The following is an 18,085-nucleotide window of genomic DNA, read 5'->3' as shown; positions in this document are numbered from 1 at the left end:
GGGCTGAGTGAGTCATGGTGTCCCAAGAGTTGCAGCAATGGCTTAAAGGGAACATTACTTAAAGGGAACCTAGCTGAGGTTGGTTCCAAGTTATAGGCTGGGATATGCTCATCTGAGTCCAAGTACTGTGAAGGCTTACACATGCACAGGGTCCTCAGTGAGAGAGTATTTTAAATACACAGAAGACCTGGAAATAAAATCCTGGATTTGTACAAGTTGCATTAAAAACATAAACAATAGGAACATGAGCAGCCCATCTGGCCCCTTGAGCCTCCTCCACCATTTATTATGATTATGGCTGCTTTTCTATCTCAGTTCATTTTCCAGCAATATCCCCATATTCATTCCCTTAATTTTCAGAAATCTATTGATTTCTATTCTGAATAAATAGAATGTGTGAGTCTTCACAGCCCTCTGGGATAGAGAATTCTAAAGATTCATCGCCCTCTAAATGAAGAAATTTCTCCTTACCTTCGTCCTGAATAGCTAGCCATTTAATTTGAAACTGTGCCCCGTACTCCCAGATTCCTTAGCCAAAGGAAACATCCTCCCTACATCCAGCTTGTCAAGAATTTTGTTTGTTTTGATGAAATCTCCTTTCATTCTTCTACACTCGAGAGAATACAATCCCAATCTACTCAATGTCATCTCATTTGGCAGAACTACCAAACCCAGAACCAAATTACTAGATCTTTGCGTTGGCAAGTACATCTTTTCTTAGGTAAGGAGATCAAAGCTGTACTCAATACTACATATGCGTTCTCACTAAGGCCTCATATAGTTGCAGTAAGACTTCATTATTTCCTGTCTTTAAATCCCCTCTTACTTAGGGCTAAAATACAGCAATTTTTGTACAAGTACACCTGGGTTCCTTTGAACATCAACACTACCCAGTGTCCCACCATCTAACACTCAGCTTTTCTGTTATGCTCACCAAGGTGAGTGACTTCACATTTTTCATATTATATTCCATTTGCTATGTTCTTGCCTATTCAGCTTGCTCATATCCCCTTGAAGCCTTTGTACATCCTCCTTCATAGTCACAATCCTACCTAGTTTATTATCATTAGCAAATTTGGAAACATGACCTTTGAGTTCCTCAATCAAATCATTGATATAGATCATGAATTGCTCGGATGCAAGCACCAATACCTGCAGTACCCCACTAGACACAGCCTGCCAACCTGAGGAGGACTGGTTTAATTCCACTCTTTGCATTCTGTCCAATAACCAATTCTCAATCCCTTTCAGTACATTACCCTAATTCCATGTGCTCTAACTTTGTTAAACAACCTTCTGTCTAGGACCTTACTGAACACCTTCCCAGAATCTAAATGCACCACATTCTTTGGTTCCTCTTTATTTATTCTACTAATCACATTCTCAAAGAATTCCAACAGATCGGTCAAACATGATTTTACTTACATTAATCCACGCCAAGTCTGCTTGGCTAACAAGTTGGTAGTTCCCAGTTATCTCTTCCTCTCCTTTCATAAACAGTAGGTCATATTTCCTATCCTCCAATCAACAGAACCATTCCAGAATCTAAAAACCGTGGAAGGTGAAGACCAGAACATGTACTGTCTCTGAAGTCACTGCTTTCAAAACTCTGAGAAGTAAATCATTGAGACCTTGAGAAGTATTAGCATTTTAGTTCATCAGCCTCTCAAACACAAGTTTATGATTAATATTTAATTCCTTCAGTTCCTCGTTCTTCCTGGACACTTGATTGTCAAGGTATTTCTGGCAGGGTTTTTGTGACTTCCTCTGTAAAGCAGATGGAAAATAATTACTTAATTTCTCTGCTATTTCCTTATTTCCCTCTATAAGTTCTCCTGTCTCTATCTGTTAGGGGCCCACACTTGCCCTCTCTAGTCCCCTTTATAAATACCTATAAAGTACCTACCTCAAAGTCCGTTTTAATTTTTCTCACCAGTCTACTGTCAAATTCTACCTTGTCTTTCTTTATCATTTTCTTGGTTTTCATTCAGTGAGGTCTAAAATGTTCCCAATCCTCAGGACCATTGGTATTCCTTGCAACCTTCTAAGCCTCTGCTTTTGATTTAAAACTACCTTCAATTTCTCTAGTCAGCCATAGACACAAATTTCCCATGCATAATTGGATAAATAAAAAGAACAATTTTTCTGTTGGAGTTTTGTGCCTTGAAGGATTTTTTTTACAACTTATTTATTATATCTATAACTGTTAATCATTGCCTGTCCACTGTCATGCCAATGAATCACAGTCAACTTTCCCCTCATACCTTCATTTCCTTTCTATAGATTTAAGACCCTCATTTTGCATTGTATACATCAATTTCAAATTCAGTTGTAAGCCCACTCACAAAGGCTCCTTGACAACAAGATTATCAAGCAACCCTTTTTCATGGCACAAAACAAGAACCAAAGTAACCTTTTCCTTTGTAGGTTCCTCAGCAAATTGATCTTGAAAAGCATTTCATATAAATTCCATGAATTGATCTCTCACTTTATTATAACAAATTTGATATGTAGAATAAAATCTGCCATGATTACTGTATTACCTCTGTTACACAAACCTCTTAGTTGCCAGATTTATGCCATGCCCAATATTACAACTACTATTTGATGGCCTATCAATGTTTTCTGCCATTTGCTATTTCTTAGCTCAACCCAAATTCATTCTAGTTCTACATCATGATGTCATGTCAAGATCGTTTCTCACCGCTGCACTGATTTGCTCCCTTGTTAATGGTGCTATACCAGCCCCTTTTCCTTTTTCTGTCCATCCTGAATTTGAAGGCCCTGGAGTATTTTGTTTTCAGTTGTAATCCCCTGCAGACACATTTATGTAACTGCTTATTTATGTTTGTACCATTAATTCATCTACCTTGTTATGAATGTTGTAAGCGCTCAGTGCCTTTAATCCCATCATTTCAACTTTGACCCCATTTTCTGCATTACTTTGTTTTTGCTATCTATTTATTTTACTTCTTCGTTTCCTAACGTGCAATTCCCACCTTGTTCATCTCCTTCCTGAACTTCCTTTGAAGTTCCCATCCATCTGCCAAGCTAATTAAAACCCTTTGCAATAGCACTAACTAATCCCCCACAAAGATATTGATCTCAGCTCTGCTGAGGTACAAGCATTCAATTTGTCCCACCTGTCCTAAAAGTGGTCCCAAAATCTCAGAAATCTAAGATCGTCCCTCCTATATCATCTCTCCAGCCATGCAATCACCTGCTCTATCCTCCTATTTCTGTACCGACTAGCTCTGAGATGACAGCCTTTGAGGCCCTGTAATCTAACCACTTCACTAGTTCCCTAAGCTAAGTCTGCAGGACCACATCCTTTTTGCTATGTATGTCATTGATACTGATATGGACCATGATCTCTGGATATTTACTCTGCCCTTTCAGAATGCTCTGCAGCTATTCAGTCACATCCATGACCTTGGCAGTCGGCAAGCAACATGGTCACATTTTTCAGCCACAGAAATGCTTATCTGTCTTCCTCACTATTGAACCCCTGTCACTATTGTGCTTTCAGAATTCTTCCTCCCCTCCCATACAGCTGAGCTAGCTGTGGTGCTATGCTCCTGGTTCTGACTGCACTTCTGTGAGCAACCATCACCCACAATAGTATCCAAAAGGGAAACTCAGAGGACTCCTGCATTACCTGCCTGTTCCTCCCAGTCTATGTGACAGTCACTCATGCCCTCTCTGCCAGCTTACAACTAAGCTGTGATGTAGCCACCTCCTTATGTATTCTACCCTCGGAGTTCTCAGCCTCACCGATGCACTAGAGTGACACGAGACATTGGTCCGACTCTGAAACGCAGAGCTCAAGCTGCTGCAGACACCTCCTACACATAGCCATTTGGAACACTGATTCCACTTAGCTGAACTGCCCTGCTATGCCTCATCCTTGCTTAAAACTTACAAACCGTAACAGTATCAGAATTCTCAGCACCCACCTACCAGACTTGCACTGATGTCACATTGTTGAACTAAAAGGCAGTCTTGAGATTTTCCTGTAGACTCGACTCACTGAAGACCCCCTTGTTCACACCCCCCTCTGAAGAGACTTTTCTAGAAACCATGCTGTGGCTTCTGAGCCTCCAAGCAGCACCAAGTAGTCAATTGACTTAACTTGATTTCAATTGAGGCTATCCAATTCCCTGATCTTTCTTTAGGGTTGATTTTTGAAATCAAATTGCATAGTGGACAAAAACATGTTGTTATGCAATCAGCTTTCTAGGTAAATGCCTTAAAAATGACAATCGATCAGCAATGATCATTTCCTCAGTGCACTTCTCTGCATACCAGTGTTTGTGCATGTGGTTTCCAATGCAGTGATCCCCTGTTGGTCTCAACATGGCTGATGGATGTTCAGTCAAAGGGGAGCAGATAACCTCGGAGAATGACCTTGAGCAGCTCTGGTCTAAAGCCCAGCTTCAGACAGCACCTTCTTGATATTAAAAGCAACATCTCTACAATGACATTAGCAGAGCGGCCATAGTAGCACCACAAATCCTGTCATCCTGAGTAAGTAGTGCAGATTCATGTGCAAACAAACCAATTACCATTCTCTCAGGCTTCAGCAAGAACTAATTATTGGAATACTGTTAAATGTTAATCAAATTCCTGCTTTTATATTTCTAGATACTATTGTTTTCATGGGAGCCCTGTGAAATCCTCTAAACAATGGTATCCAGAGACATGAAAGCAGGAGTTTGATTTTCTGATGCATCCATTTCTATGTTGGTAAGGATGTGCTACACGACCTGTGCAAAGTCAAGTGCAAGCTTCCAGCTGGACTCTCTGAAAGAGCATGCTTTCCTCCTGACAGGTTGAACGTAGAAGAGTAAAGATGGAGAGGCCAGTGTGGGAGTGTGATGGGGATAATAAATGATAACTGACGACTGAAAATCACTGTCCTGCAAAGTGTTTACAGCTGTACACTAAACTCCTGAATTAGTCATTGTACTGCACAGATTTTTACTATCTGACTCCCAAATGGAAGTTTTACAAAATACTGAATCAGAATATACCTGATGTACTCACCCTACCTTTGAGGACAGAGCATATTTCTACTTGATTGTCACATACCTGTTGAAGTCTGCACAGCCTGTCTTGAGCTACGAGTAGAACAAACTGAACACTACATTTTTTGAGATCTGCTTCTTTTTCTTGGCAGGTAATAGTTTTTGACATATGGAGTAAATTTAGATTCACACCCCACAAATTCTTTGAACCCTTCTCTCAAAATTGTGGGATTTTAACATGAGTGATTGGTTCCAGAGTAGCCAGGAAATCCAGTGAGTTTCAAAACTATATTTTTTCTCTTCTGAGTTTTAAAACATTGATTAGGCCCAGTTTGTTTAACACAGTATGATTTTTTTTAAACTTTGATCCTGTCCTATATCACTTAGGAGGAGATGGTTAACAATTCTTTATGACTGAGTAAATGAAAATTACACAAACAGAACTACATCAAACTATTCAATTTAATTGCTAAAACCCACAGATTAAACTGAAAGCTATTAGAACCTCAGCAGCACAAGAGCCCAGGGACTCCACAATAATGCTATAGTTACTAGTTAATATATGTGCGTTTTTATAGCATACCTTATAAAATTCCTTTTATGGCAAGGCCTATTTTGATACCATGTGTGCAGGGCCTTTGGTAAACTCTGATCTGGCCAACACTCAAGGACTCTTATCAAACATTCCTAAACCTCCCAGGATACATCCTTCCTAATACAACTTGGCTGCAGCAGCACTGTGTTCTTTTGATCCAAAAAGACGCAGATCCCTCAAGTGGCTAAATATCTGATTTCCAGGGGAGTGATTTGCTCGATTTAGCATTTACAGGAAAATCATACATGCATGTATAAAGAAAGCATTAATAATTTGTCCTTTAGTCACAAATATTGGAAAGTACTGCAGTCTCTCCCTCTGATCACTGGCTTATTTATGATCATTTCCAGGAAGAATTTAAATAAATATTGAGCATAAAGACCATGGATGAAATTCACACAAAGTGCTCTGCACACTATTTAGACCTTCCCCATTTGAACCTCGCTGAAATTGATGAAGACACACACTCTGTTCAATTCAGTAGGAGACATTTTCGGGTGAACTTCAAACTGAATGAAGTTTTAATTCCTTCACTGAAGAGTTTTAAAAATTGAATACTGTTCGTTAGATGTTACATTAACATTTATCATTAATTATTTTTGTTCTTTCCTTTCAATGTCCCCTTCTCTTTGAAATGTATTAAGTTAAACTTGATAGTTCCCACAAACAGTGCAATCACTGTGTATGACTATCACAGATAAATTGCTTCAGATGATCATTTACATGATTGGTGTGTGTAGCTAGTGTTATTTCTTAGATAGTCCCTTGAGATTGAAGATGTTTTGCTTATGTTCCAGTTTTGCGGGTCTGACCAACAAACTTCCCATGGGAAAGAAGCTAATTTTCAGACCTAATGAGGAACTCTTCAAGCTACAGAGACCACACTTCAGAATCAAAATCAACTGAACCTCAGTGCTTGAACTGAAGTGTACAGATAACATTTGCATTTGCATGCACTCAGGGACTGTGCCCAAGCTATGTTCATTGAAGCATATGAGAGAATGATGGGCCTTACACTCAACATCCACAAGATTAAGGTCTTCTGCCAACCTGCCCCTGCTGCACCATACTGCTCTCTGACAAAAAATGATTCACAGTGAAACCCTGGAATGTCTGGACTACTTCCCATATCTCAGGAGCCATCTCTCAGTGAAAGCAGACATCAATGATGAAATTCACCTCTGCCTTCAATGCACCAGCACAGCCTTTGGTCAATTGAGAAAGAGGATGTTTGATGATCAAGACCTCAGACTTGGCACAAAACTCACGGTCTACTGGGCAGTCATAATCCCTGTCTTCCTATATGCTTCTGAAACCTGGACCTCCAGGCACCTGAAGCCACTGGACCCAACATTAATGTAGACTTTAGTGGCTTCATGGCTCAGCATACGGCTCAATATCACATGGCAAGTTCACTTAAGGCCAGCATGCATTACTTAGGGTAGTTTGCTGCTCTTAAAGGACAGGTGAAGAACATTGTGGAATATAGTTTGACCTGAATGAAAAGCATAAGAATAATATAACTTGAGAAATAGAAGGCTCCATAGCTATCTGACATTGCACTGGAGATCTCGGTGGAGGAAGTGCAAAATAAGAGAGTTGTGAGCTATCAACACTGAATATATCTGTATGAGGGGCTTTCTAGAAAAACACTGTGAAGACTGTGGGAGGAGATTTATGTCAGTCAATACCAGGCATCAAGCCCTGAAGACTTGTTCACAATGCTGCAAACATTTATGTCATATGCATCTGAGCAACTGCACCTCAGCTACTTATTCTCAATGTACCACAGTTACTTCACACACCTACCAACAGTTATAGAGCCATAGAATCATAGAGCTATACAGCACAGAAATAGGCCCTTCAACCCATTAAGTCCACGCTGACCTTCAAGCATCAATATACATTAATCCATATCATTGTCCCCATATTCCCATCACAATCTCATATTCTACCACTCACATGCACACTATAAAGGGCTTAACCAGATTGCTAAAATTGTAGGTTAGGTGTATTAAATTTGAATAGCGAACAAAAATATGTCTCCTAAAAATATGTCACAGAAACTTAAAAGGGTAACAGAAAAAAAATTAAATTTATTCAGTCACTTTTACATTCCTTTCAGAATGTCCTAAAGTGCTATACATGCATTTACCTTCTTTGGAAATACAGTCACTGATGTAATATTAAAAAAAAACTGGAAGCCAATTTGCACACAGGAATGTCACATGGACACAATGTAATAATTTTCAGATAATCTGCTTTGGAAATACTGTTTGAAGAATAAATAGTTTCTAGGATACTGAGTTTACTTCTTCTTTGAAACAGTACGATGGTATTTTTATGTTTATCAAGAAAACAGATATCACTTCATTTTAATACCTCTTCCAAGAGTGCAGAAGTCCCTTGTACTGCACTGATACCTGACTCTGACTGAACAGAGCTTTGTTTTCATCTATTAAATCTGAGAGCACAAAATTAAACATCTGCTCTATCAAGAACACATAATAGAGATAAAGGGAAGGATCTTTCCCCTAAAATTAGTATCTCTGTAGACTTATGCAGTAAATAAGGCAGAATCCCAGAGTGACAGGATAATTACATCATCCATCCACTCCTTGAATAATTTACTCCAATTCCACTTCCCCACCAAACCTTGAAAGCAAAATCTAATTGGTTTATAAATGGTTCTACACTTTCATCTCAGCTGTCTTCTTCACAAGACCATTCCATATATTGATCACACTACAGTAAATAAAGGAGTCTCCTGATACAGAATCAGAATCAGATTTATTATCACTGACACATGACATGAAATTTGCTGTTTTGAGGCAGCAGTACAGTGCAAAGACATAAAAATGTATTAATCACAAAAAATAAATAACTAGTGCAAAAAAAGGATTAACGAGGTAGTGTTCATGGGTTCATGGATTATTCAGAAATCTGATGGTGGAAGGGAAGAAACTGTTCTTGAATCATTAAGTTTGGGTCTTCAGGCCCAAATTTGCCCTAAATTTGCCTTTTACTGGTTTGAATGTATCCCCCTTCTCTTCCTCTCATAATTTTTAACCTTATTGAATCTCAGGACATCCATGCAGTGTAAAGCTTAAAACATGCAAGGTTACCACCTCAAAACTCCTGACTGACAGTGATGCAAAAGTTTTGTTACACTTGTTCAAAGGCTAAATGGAGTAATGGTTTCTGGCCAAAGAACTAGGTAGGAGAGAGGGAGAAATCAAACAAATCTTGATCTACTGGTTGCAATTCAGCATTTCCTGCATTTTGGAAATAAGAAAACAAGAAATAGGATCAGAAGACCATCCGACCTGTCAAGCCAAGTCTGCCTTTTTAAGGATCATATCTGATCTTCTACCTCAATGTCTTCCCATATGGCAAATCTATCATCCATGGAACTAGCCTAGCAAATCTTTGCTACACTTCCTCTATTACAAGAACATCCTTTCTTAAGTAAGGAGACTAAAACTATATATTCCAGATGTCAAAGCCCTATACATTTGCTAAAAGACTTCTTTACATCTGTAATCAAACAATCTTGCAATAAAGGCTAACATACCATTTGACCTTTTAAATAGTTGCTGCACCTAAATGTCAGCTTTCAGCAACTTTGTACACCTAAGTCCCTTTGAACATCAACACTATACCCAAGCTCTCACCATTTAACAAACACTCTGCTATTACGGTATGTGCACCATATTGGGTGACCTCACATTTTTCTACAGTATGCTATGTTCTCTCCCCACCTCTTTCTCACTCAGTTTGTCCATATCCTCTTGAAATCTCTTTACATTTCCTCCAATACACACTTTCCCATATAGTTTAGTATCATTAGCAAACTGAAATATGACATATTCTCTCCTCAGGCAAATCATTCATATCGACCGAGAAAGGCTGAGGCCAAATGACAGATCCATGCATCATCCCATTCGTCACAGCCTTCCAACCTGCGGAGGATCGGTCTAGCCCCATTCTTTGCATTCTGTCCAATAACCAATTCTCAGCCTTTCAGTGCATAACTCCCAAATCCATGTGTTATAACCTTGTTAACCAATATTCTATGTAAGTGTCATGTACCAGCAACAAAAGAAACACACTGAGTCATGTATAAGTGTTAAAAACTATTTTATTAATAACTACTTATGATAATAAGAAAAATAAAAGTAAAAATGTTAGAATGCTAGAAGTAAAAATGTAAAAATTAACCCCAAAAACTAAACTTGAAGTGTGTGTGTGACAAATTCCCAAACTCCAAGTCCAGGAATAGTTCTCAAAGTTCAGTTCAGCAAGCCATAAGGTGAAACGTGAGCAAAGGCTTCTGCAAAACCACCGTTGACTGAAGAGGAAATGTAGAGAGAAAATAGAGAGTAATTACGAAATCCATATGTTCCACTTTGGAACTCATACGACACCTCAATCACTGATGATCTCCATTCCTTTGTTCCGAAGTATCTGCCACCCCAAAAGGCACTCGAGACGTGGCCTTCCACACAAATACCTGTTTCCTTCTACAGGTTAATGACAAAGTGGACTCTACTGGACTATTCCAAAAACCCATACGTGGATTGTAGTGACAGACACAGTTATTGTTTTTCATCCATCGATATAGAGACCAGCAGGCTGGTGTCTCTCTCCCCCTCTCTCTCTTCTCTTCTCTGACTGCTCCAAAAACGTCATCATGTCCTTATCTCCTGTTGTCGTCATCACGCACCCCCCCCCCCCCACACACACACACACACACACACACAAACACACACACACACACACACACACACACACACACACACACACACACTACTGTGCTATGTCTTAAAGAGACATTCACCAATAGTAACCTAATCCGTAACAATAAGACATTATCATAAACCTTCTGGAAATTCAAATACACCACATACACCAGTTCCCCCTTATCTATTCAACTAATTGCATTCTCAAAGAACTCCAAAATATCCGTCAGACATTAACTTTTTCATTAATCCATGCAGACTCTCCACGATCCTGTCATTCTTTTTATAGTGTTCGTTTATTACATCCTTCATTATAGATTCCAGCATTTTGCCTGTCATTCATGTTAGACCAACAGGTTGGTAGCTGTGTGTTTTTTTCTCCCTCTCCTTTCTTGAAAAGTGGAGTGACAGTTGCTCTCCTCCTATCCACAGGAAACATTCCAGAGTCTGCAGAACATTGGATTTCATAACCAGAGCATACTCCATCTCTTAGGACATATTCAAAGTTCTGGGATGTAAATCACAGGGCCTTGGGATTTGTTAACTTTCAACTGACCAAGTTCTCAAATATTATTTTCTGGCTAATACTTAGTTCCTTCAGTTCCTTATTCTTACTAGATTCTCGATTCGTTAATATATCCAGCAGGTTTGTGTGTGTCTTTCTCTATGAAGACGTGCAAAGCCACTGTTTAATTCCTCTTAAAAGCTCTGAAGGTCTGTTTTTATGTCTCTAGCCTGCCAACACTCATATTCTATCTTGCCTTTCTTTATTAATTTCTTAGTCCTCCTCTGCTGATTTCTAAAATGTTCCCAATCTACCACTATTTCTGGCAACTTTATAAGCTTCTACTTGTGATTTAAAATTAATTGTAATTTCTCAGGTCATCCACAGATAAATCACTTTTCCTGTTGGGCTTTTGTGTCTTAAGGGATTTTTTTTTGCAGCATGTGCTTTGTTTCTTTAAAAGTTAACCTTCGCCTGTCTACCATTATGCCTTTCAATGTATTCATCCAATCAACCACAGTCAAACTCTCCCCTCATAATTTGTTGAGACTTAAGACCCTTGTTTCACATTGAACAATATCACTTTCAATGTCAAATTCTGTCACGTTATGGTCACTCTTCCCCAAAGACTCCTTGACAACAAAATTATCAATCAAACCTTTCTCATTGCACAATATGAGATTGTTCCCTTGTAGCCTTTTCCCTTGTAGGTTCCACAGTATTTTGATCTTGAAAAGCATTCTGTATACATTCCATGAATTCATCTTCCATGTTACTACAGTAAATTTGACATGTCCCATCGACATGTAGGATATAGTCTGTCATGATTACTATATACCCTTGTTACACTCATCTCTAATTTCCAGACTAATGCCTCTCCCAATATTACAACTACTATTAGTGGCCTCCATATAACTCCTACCAATGTTGTATGCCCTTCACTATTTCTTAGCCTGACCCAAATTGATTCTGGTTCTACATCATGATCTGTCTCACCAAGATCACTTCTCACCACTGCTCTATTTTCCTCTCTCATTAAATGTACACCACCCCCTTTTCTCAAATTCCTCTCCTTCCTAAGTGTTAAATACCCTGGAAAATTTAGTTCCCAGCTTTTCTATAACGGCCATGTTTCTGTAATGGCAATGATATCATATCCATTTACTTCCACTTGTGCCATTAATTCATTTGACATTGTGAATCCTACAGGCCTTTAACTTTGTCACTTTAATCCCCTTTGCTGCATGATTTTGCTGTCTATTTATTTAAATTAGTTTCTACTTCCTGCTATGTCTCTCAATATTCAAAAGTACACTAGACTTTGATCAAATTAATCTGTACTAGCCACAACCATAATCTCAATAAATAACAATATTTAATTCATTCCTTCTGTGCAAAATTCAGAATACAGTCTGCACCATGCCGCCTCTCTCTACTGCGATGCTGATGTCAAAAGATTGCAGACCACCTTCAGAACTGGCTTTTTGTTTCCAAGCAACAAGCTGTGGCTGGAGTTGCTGTTCAGAGGGCAAAGCAGCACTGCAAACAGTGTTTCCAACAGAATACAGTCATGTCAGTTTAGGGTCTTCCTCTATACTGATCCTTATATTCTAAAGCAGCGGTTTAGTACACATGGTGAATTTTACTTCGGTCAACTAAGTGGCAGGAGATTCCTTTAAACCCATTTGTACCATTCTGACATTAATCCTCTGTAATATCAACTAATTTGGAGTTCAAAAGGTTCTGCACTCCATATCAACCAGAATAAATAATGACATATTGTTTGCATAATCACATAATGTGGCTCAGAAACAGGGAATAGGGCTTATGCTTTTATAGGAAAACTGCAATTACTCATTGCTTTTTGTTCATTTAAACAGAGGGCCATTATAAGTGCTTTAACACAGCAGTAGGACCATACAATGCCACTGGTTTCTATTAAAAATCTAAACCATTCTGTCTCTTGGCTGATGGACTATAATGGAACATCAGATTCTGATCAATTAGAGTCACATTGTTACACATAGCAAGAATTCTTCAAACATTCCAAGTTTTGAAACACATTTACACAGATCAAGATCTACTATATGTAAGTAAATAGAAATCATTCCATCTTACCAGAAGAAATACCAAAGCTCGAGTAGTTGATGTCCGAAGATTTAGTTGTCTCTTTAGTACTTATAAATCGCCTATTGTTTTGATCTAGTTTGTCACATTGATTTAATTACTTCAGCATTTCCTGACTTGACTAGGCTCTGTCGTCTTTTTTCCTGGACTGTGTTATGAACCCTGAGATCCCCTGTGAGAGTTACTTATGATGAAGTTTAACACAAACTGTTAACTTTTCAATTCCCTATGGTAAATTAATCCAACTGGCAGAATGCCATTGATGATGTTTGCTAGGAACATTGCATTCCTGTGTAAGATAGCTTGTAGAAACTGTTTCATAAATACAAAATCTTAACAAATATGCAATGGGATCACAGTTCCTAATAATTAGCTACATTTTTAACTTTTGTGTTAACTATTGTTAGTCAATTTAAAGTTTTGGTTGAACATCTAATACACTGCATTAGTTATATTCCAGTACACAGTTGGAATTGATGAGAAGTGGTTTTGCTTTTGTATCTATGGAAATTGTTTAGAGTACTTTGGAAGAGAATTACTTAAGTAAACAGTATGAAGCCATCATAAGAACATAAGAAAAAGTAGGGGTAAGCCTTATTGCCCCTCTTTTCAATCTGCATCCAATAAGATTATGAACTTTTTCATCCCACTTTGCACATTCTTTGATAACTTCAATTTAAAGAATCCATTGATTGCAATCTTGAATATACTCATTCATTAAGGATCCAAGATCCATGCTTCTCTATGACATAAAATTCCAAAGATTCAGCATTATCTAAATGAAGATTTTTTTCTTCTTCTTTGTCACAAATGGCAGGCTCCTGACCCCAAGATAGTGATACTGAGTGGTAACTTCTACAGATACAGGAAGCAAACTCTAAACATCCACATTGTGCCCTCTAAGGATTTTACTTGTCTCATTGAGATAATCTCTCATTCTTCTAGATTCCAGTGAATGTAGATTCATTCTAGTTAATCTCTCCTCATTGAATAGCCATTTCCTACCAGATTTCAATCCAACAATGTAATCCCTACTAGTATATTCTTCTTGGATAATTTGGGTGGGCACCATGGTTGGCATAGACTGGTTGGGCCAAAGGGACTGTATCCATGCTGTATTGCTCTATGACTCTCTATGAGACTAAAAATACTGTCATGGTCTGCAGGTGCGAATGAACACCAAACATAAAAGTTAAACAGGTAAGCATTGTCCTTCATACTTAAAGCCAAAGAAGAGCTGAAATCTCCATTTAAGACCACTTTAGTGTGGCTGGCCTGCACTGTTCAAGGGCCTTAGATCGTACAAATTAATTTTATGCTAGTAATGTTGCCATATTTGTTATACATCATTTGAAGGCACTCTGGATACCTATGCATATGTAGGTCATGTGCATGGAAGAACTGGAATAAATTTTCATAAGCACACAGCCTGAATCTAAAGGGTTTAGATTAAATCCCTTAGAGTGGCACCTGAAAATCTTGCACTACATAAAGAATTTCTAGCCCTGCACACCAACTCCTTTGTAATAAAACCTAACATATTATTTTCCTTCCTAACTGCTTGCTGAACCTTTATGTTAATTTAGTCTAATTCATAATTGGAAGATTTTTCAAAACTTTTTAAATTCTAACACTTAATAATTCTCAGCATATTTAAAATATCCCGGTTATCCATTTGTCCAATTGAAGTGAACAATTTCACATCTCCATCTTGGTTCCTGAACACTGACACTTCAGAGTGCTCAGCAAACTTTCTCAATTATCATCAGCAAACATGGATGTGCCACACTCTGTACCCTCATCTAAGTCACTGATATAGATTGCAAATGACCAAGTCATTAATCACTACCATTCTGCAAATGACCCAGTGATTCCCAATCTCTATTTTCTGATGATGTCCAATCCTCCAGCCATGCTAGATTATTACCCCCAATATCCCAATATTATAAACTCTTGTTTGTTAGTCTTTTGAACACCTTCAGACAATCCAAAAATGCAGCATTCTCTGGTTCCCCATTTATCTACCCTGTTAGATACTTCACTAAAAAAAAACAGTAATTCATCAAATGTGATTTCCCTTTCATAGCAATGCATTGACTCTGCAAATGGTGTGAAACAAATCTTAAATCCTCCTAAGTATTACATGGAGATTCTTTCAAGACCGATTTTAATATTTTAATCTTGGCACAATGTCAATCATGTCAACAGCATTCCAATGTTAACATTTAACAACTCTACTTTCGAAGTGGAAAGGACCAGTGGACAGAGATCAGGGGAGCTGACAACCAGGGATTTGTTTTCAACATAGACTGGTGCCTGTAGTGTAATGAAATCCTAGCAGTGGTAAAAGCACCTGTCAGTGGTAAAAGAGTGGCCATTTTTTTCAATGTAGCTCTATGATAATCTTTATTACGTAAAATCTAGTTTACATATACCTTAAATATAAGGCACATTCTCTATTTATGTGTTCCATCACAGAAATGAAGTACATTTACTTATGTGCATTGTATTTTCAAATTAATAATTCAATTTAGTTTGCTTATTTTTAACTATGATGTTGAATTTAGGGTAAATACTTGTTCTATTTTTATGACATGCAAAACATGAGTATTAGCTTTATACATACTTTTAAATTAGACCTTTACTTTGAAGATATGTCTTCATTCCACCATTTTCCGTGATGGATCACTAGGCTCAGATTTAATGGTTCTACTGTTCCAAAAGCTATTCTAAGGCCAGCAGCTGAGTCCTTCAATCCGCAAAACTTCATACGCAAGCATTAGAAATTCTTAATCACTACCATGAAGTCACATTCATTGGCAAGAAGGGAAGGAGAAAAAGTTTTGTGTGTTTGTGTGTGTGTGTGTGTGTGTGTGTGTGTGTGTGTGTGTGTGTGTGTGTGTGTGTGTGTGTGTGTGTGTGTGTGTGTGTGTGTGCTGTTTCAGCATGTTTTGGTTGCTAAAGCAATAGGGAAAACTCAATAAATAATAAAAAAGGAAAGAGATGTTATTTGTGTTGTCTTGCTATTTTTAGAATGTTTAATTAGGAATTCCATATGCAGTGGTTATATGGCAGGGAATAACTCCAAAACTGATTGATGGACTGTGTATTTTGGGGTGAAACAATTGCAAAGCAGGTTTTAACTGAGAAGTATCCCTGTTTTAACTGAGAGTACCTTTTTTTAAAAACTGAAAATAACAAATCCTTTAATTTTCTCCTTGGACTCCTATCACCTTCAGTGAGGGAAAGATGGGAAGGAGGGCACAAAGAGGTCTTTTGCTGGGATAATGCTACACTACTTTAAACTCCACCACTGAAAAAACCTTGGGCGGGATATTAGAAGCTGCCTGTAGCAATTATTCCTGCAATTTCTTTCCCAGGCAAGACAGTCTACATCATCTCATCACAACACAGCATCAGAGATCAGGAACCGCAACCCAACTTGTTACAGTCATAATTCTGATATTCCAGCACATTAAAGCAAGGGCAAAATGAATTCCAACACACAAATTAAGTACAATTACGTCAACACTTAGAACATATAGTTATTTTCATTGGATTTATAATCTGAAAACTGAGACATGTTGATTTTATATCGTATTAATTGAGGTGCTGGGATTCTGGTTCCAGATGTGCTCTGTGCCTATTCCAGAATAAATGCCAAAATTTCAGTGAGTATAATCTACATTTGGCTTTCAATATACTATAGATTTCCATTTTTCCAAAATCTTTGCCTAGAAACCAGGTGACATAGTACTATGTTTTTTAAATGCTAGAAGAGTAGATATCAAAGGTTTTGTGAGCAAACCACAAAAACACAGAATCAGGTAGTTGGCAAAATTTGACCAAGCTTGCAAATGCAGGATGTGTAGGGCATACACTGGGTGACATCAGCTATTAAACAATGTTCATTTGGAGCATGGGCAGCTGAAGTGGCCATATTTTTCTGATTTAGAAAAATTGATGGCCACTCACATAGAACCAGGCTTTTATGGAACTGTATTCACTGGAGTAAGCTCAATTTAAAGTGGTATTTATCCCATCCACTTAACACACTCTTCTGCAGTCTGCCTCACAGGGGGTGGAGGATTCAAAGATATAGTCATTTTGAGTGAGGTGCACTGCCATTTTTCTAGTTATTATCTCTTTGCCATGGATATTTCTGCAATGGTTCTGTTGTATGAGGTGAAACTGCAGAGCACTAGAGATAGAAAAGACATGTGTGGTGATCTGCAAGGGGAAGGACTCATGTCCTAGAGTGTTCAAGGAAGCACACTTCTCTCTCCAAAAACCAATGTATTCTGAGCAACTTTTTCCAGCTCAGTAGTTGACAGGGATCTATGAGCAGAGCTACAATCAGACACCAAGCCTGGATAGCTCAGCCCGAAGGAGACTATGATTAGTAAGTAGAAAATATGGTTATAAGTTATGAGGTATGTTTGGTGGTTTGTGGACAGGGAGCTGGGAATGGGTGCAGGGGTGGCAGGGTGGGATATTGATGTTAGTAGCTAGGTAGAGATAAGTTGGCAGAGGGTTTTGAGGATGGCAAATGGAGGTTATGTGGAAATCACTCCAGGTTAAGGTGAGAAGACCCAAAAGAGAACAGCATCTGACCTGCTCAAGTTACAAAAGTAGCATCTAGGCTAGCATCACATGCCAATGGATGTCACTAAGCATGTATGTATTCCTTCATCCATTAGCACATCACAAACATGGAAAGCCCAGAACAAAAATGGCAGACAGTGCAATTTGTGTGAAGCCACCAATTTTAAAATACATTTTATCTTTCAGTGAAATTGGACTACAAGGTGCATAAAAACATAATTCTATGCAATCCAATTTCTAGGCAATAATGTCTAAAATTTTGTTCAAAAAATTATTAATAACGTATCTCACAATAATGCAATCAAATCTACTCACTGAATTGACTTACTATCTTTTAGTACCTTTATTAAAATTTATTGAACAATAGAAAATATATGGAGGAAAATGCAGAAACAACTAGAACATTGTTGGAATGGCACTTGTGCCCTTGTGATGAGCATTATAAATAAGGCTGATGAGCTGCAGGAGGAAAATAAGGAAAAGA

At 38.1% G+C, this 18,085-nt stretch overlaps 1 protein-coding gene across 6 annotated transcripts in view; it reads right to left on the bottom strand.

Moving 5' to 3' along the window:
- The window catches only part of ripor3 (RIPOR family member 3), a 124,687-nt gene that overhangs the window by 87,350 nt on the left and 19,252 nt on the right, over nucleotides 1-18,085 (bottom strand). Inside the window, exon 1 of one of the 6 annotated variants that reach the window (XM_052031490.1) lies at nucleotides 12,988-13,058. The exons of 4 other annotated variants lie outside the window; for them this stretch is intronic. The gene's annotated coding sequence lies outside the window, so the exon portion shown is untranslated. Of the gene's footprint in view, nucleotides 1-1,425; nucleotides 1,757-12,987; nucleotides 13,059-18,085 lie in introns of those variants that run through there. One more of the 6 variants, XM_052031489.1, reaches the window with a different exon arrangement.

Source organism: Pristis pectinata, chromosome 16 (genome assembly GCF_009764475.1).
Source record: "Pristis pectinata isolate sPriPec2 chromosome 16, sPriPec2.1.pri, whole genome shotgun sequence".
Taxonomy (NCBI): domain Eukaryota; kingdom Metazoa; phylum Chordata; class Chondrichthyes; order Rhinopristiformes; family Pristidae; genus Pristis; species Pristis pectinata.
This window is presented reverse-complemented; position numbering and strand designations above follow the sequence as displayed.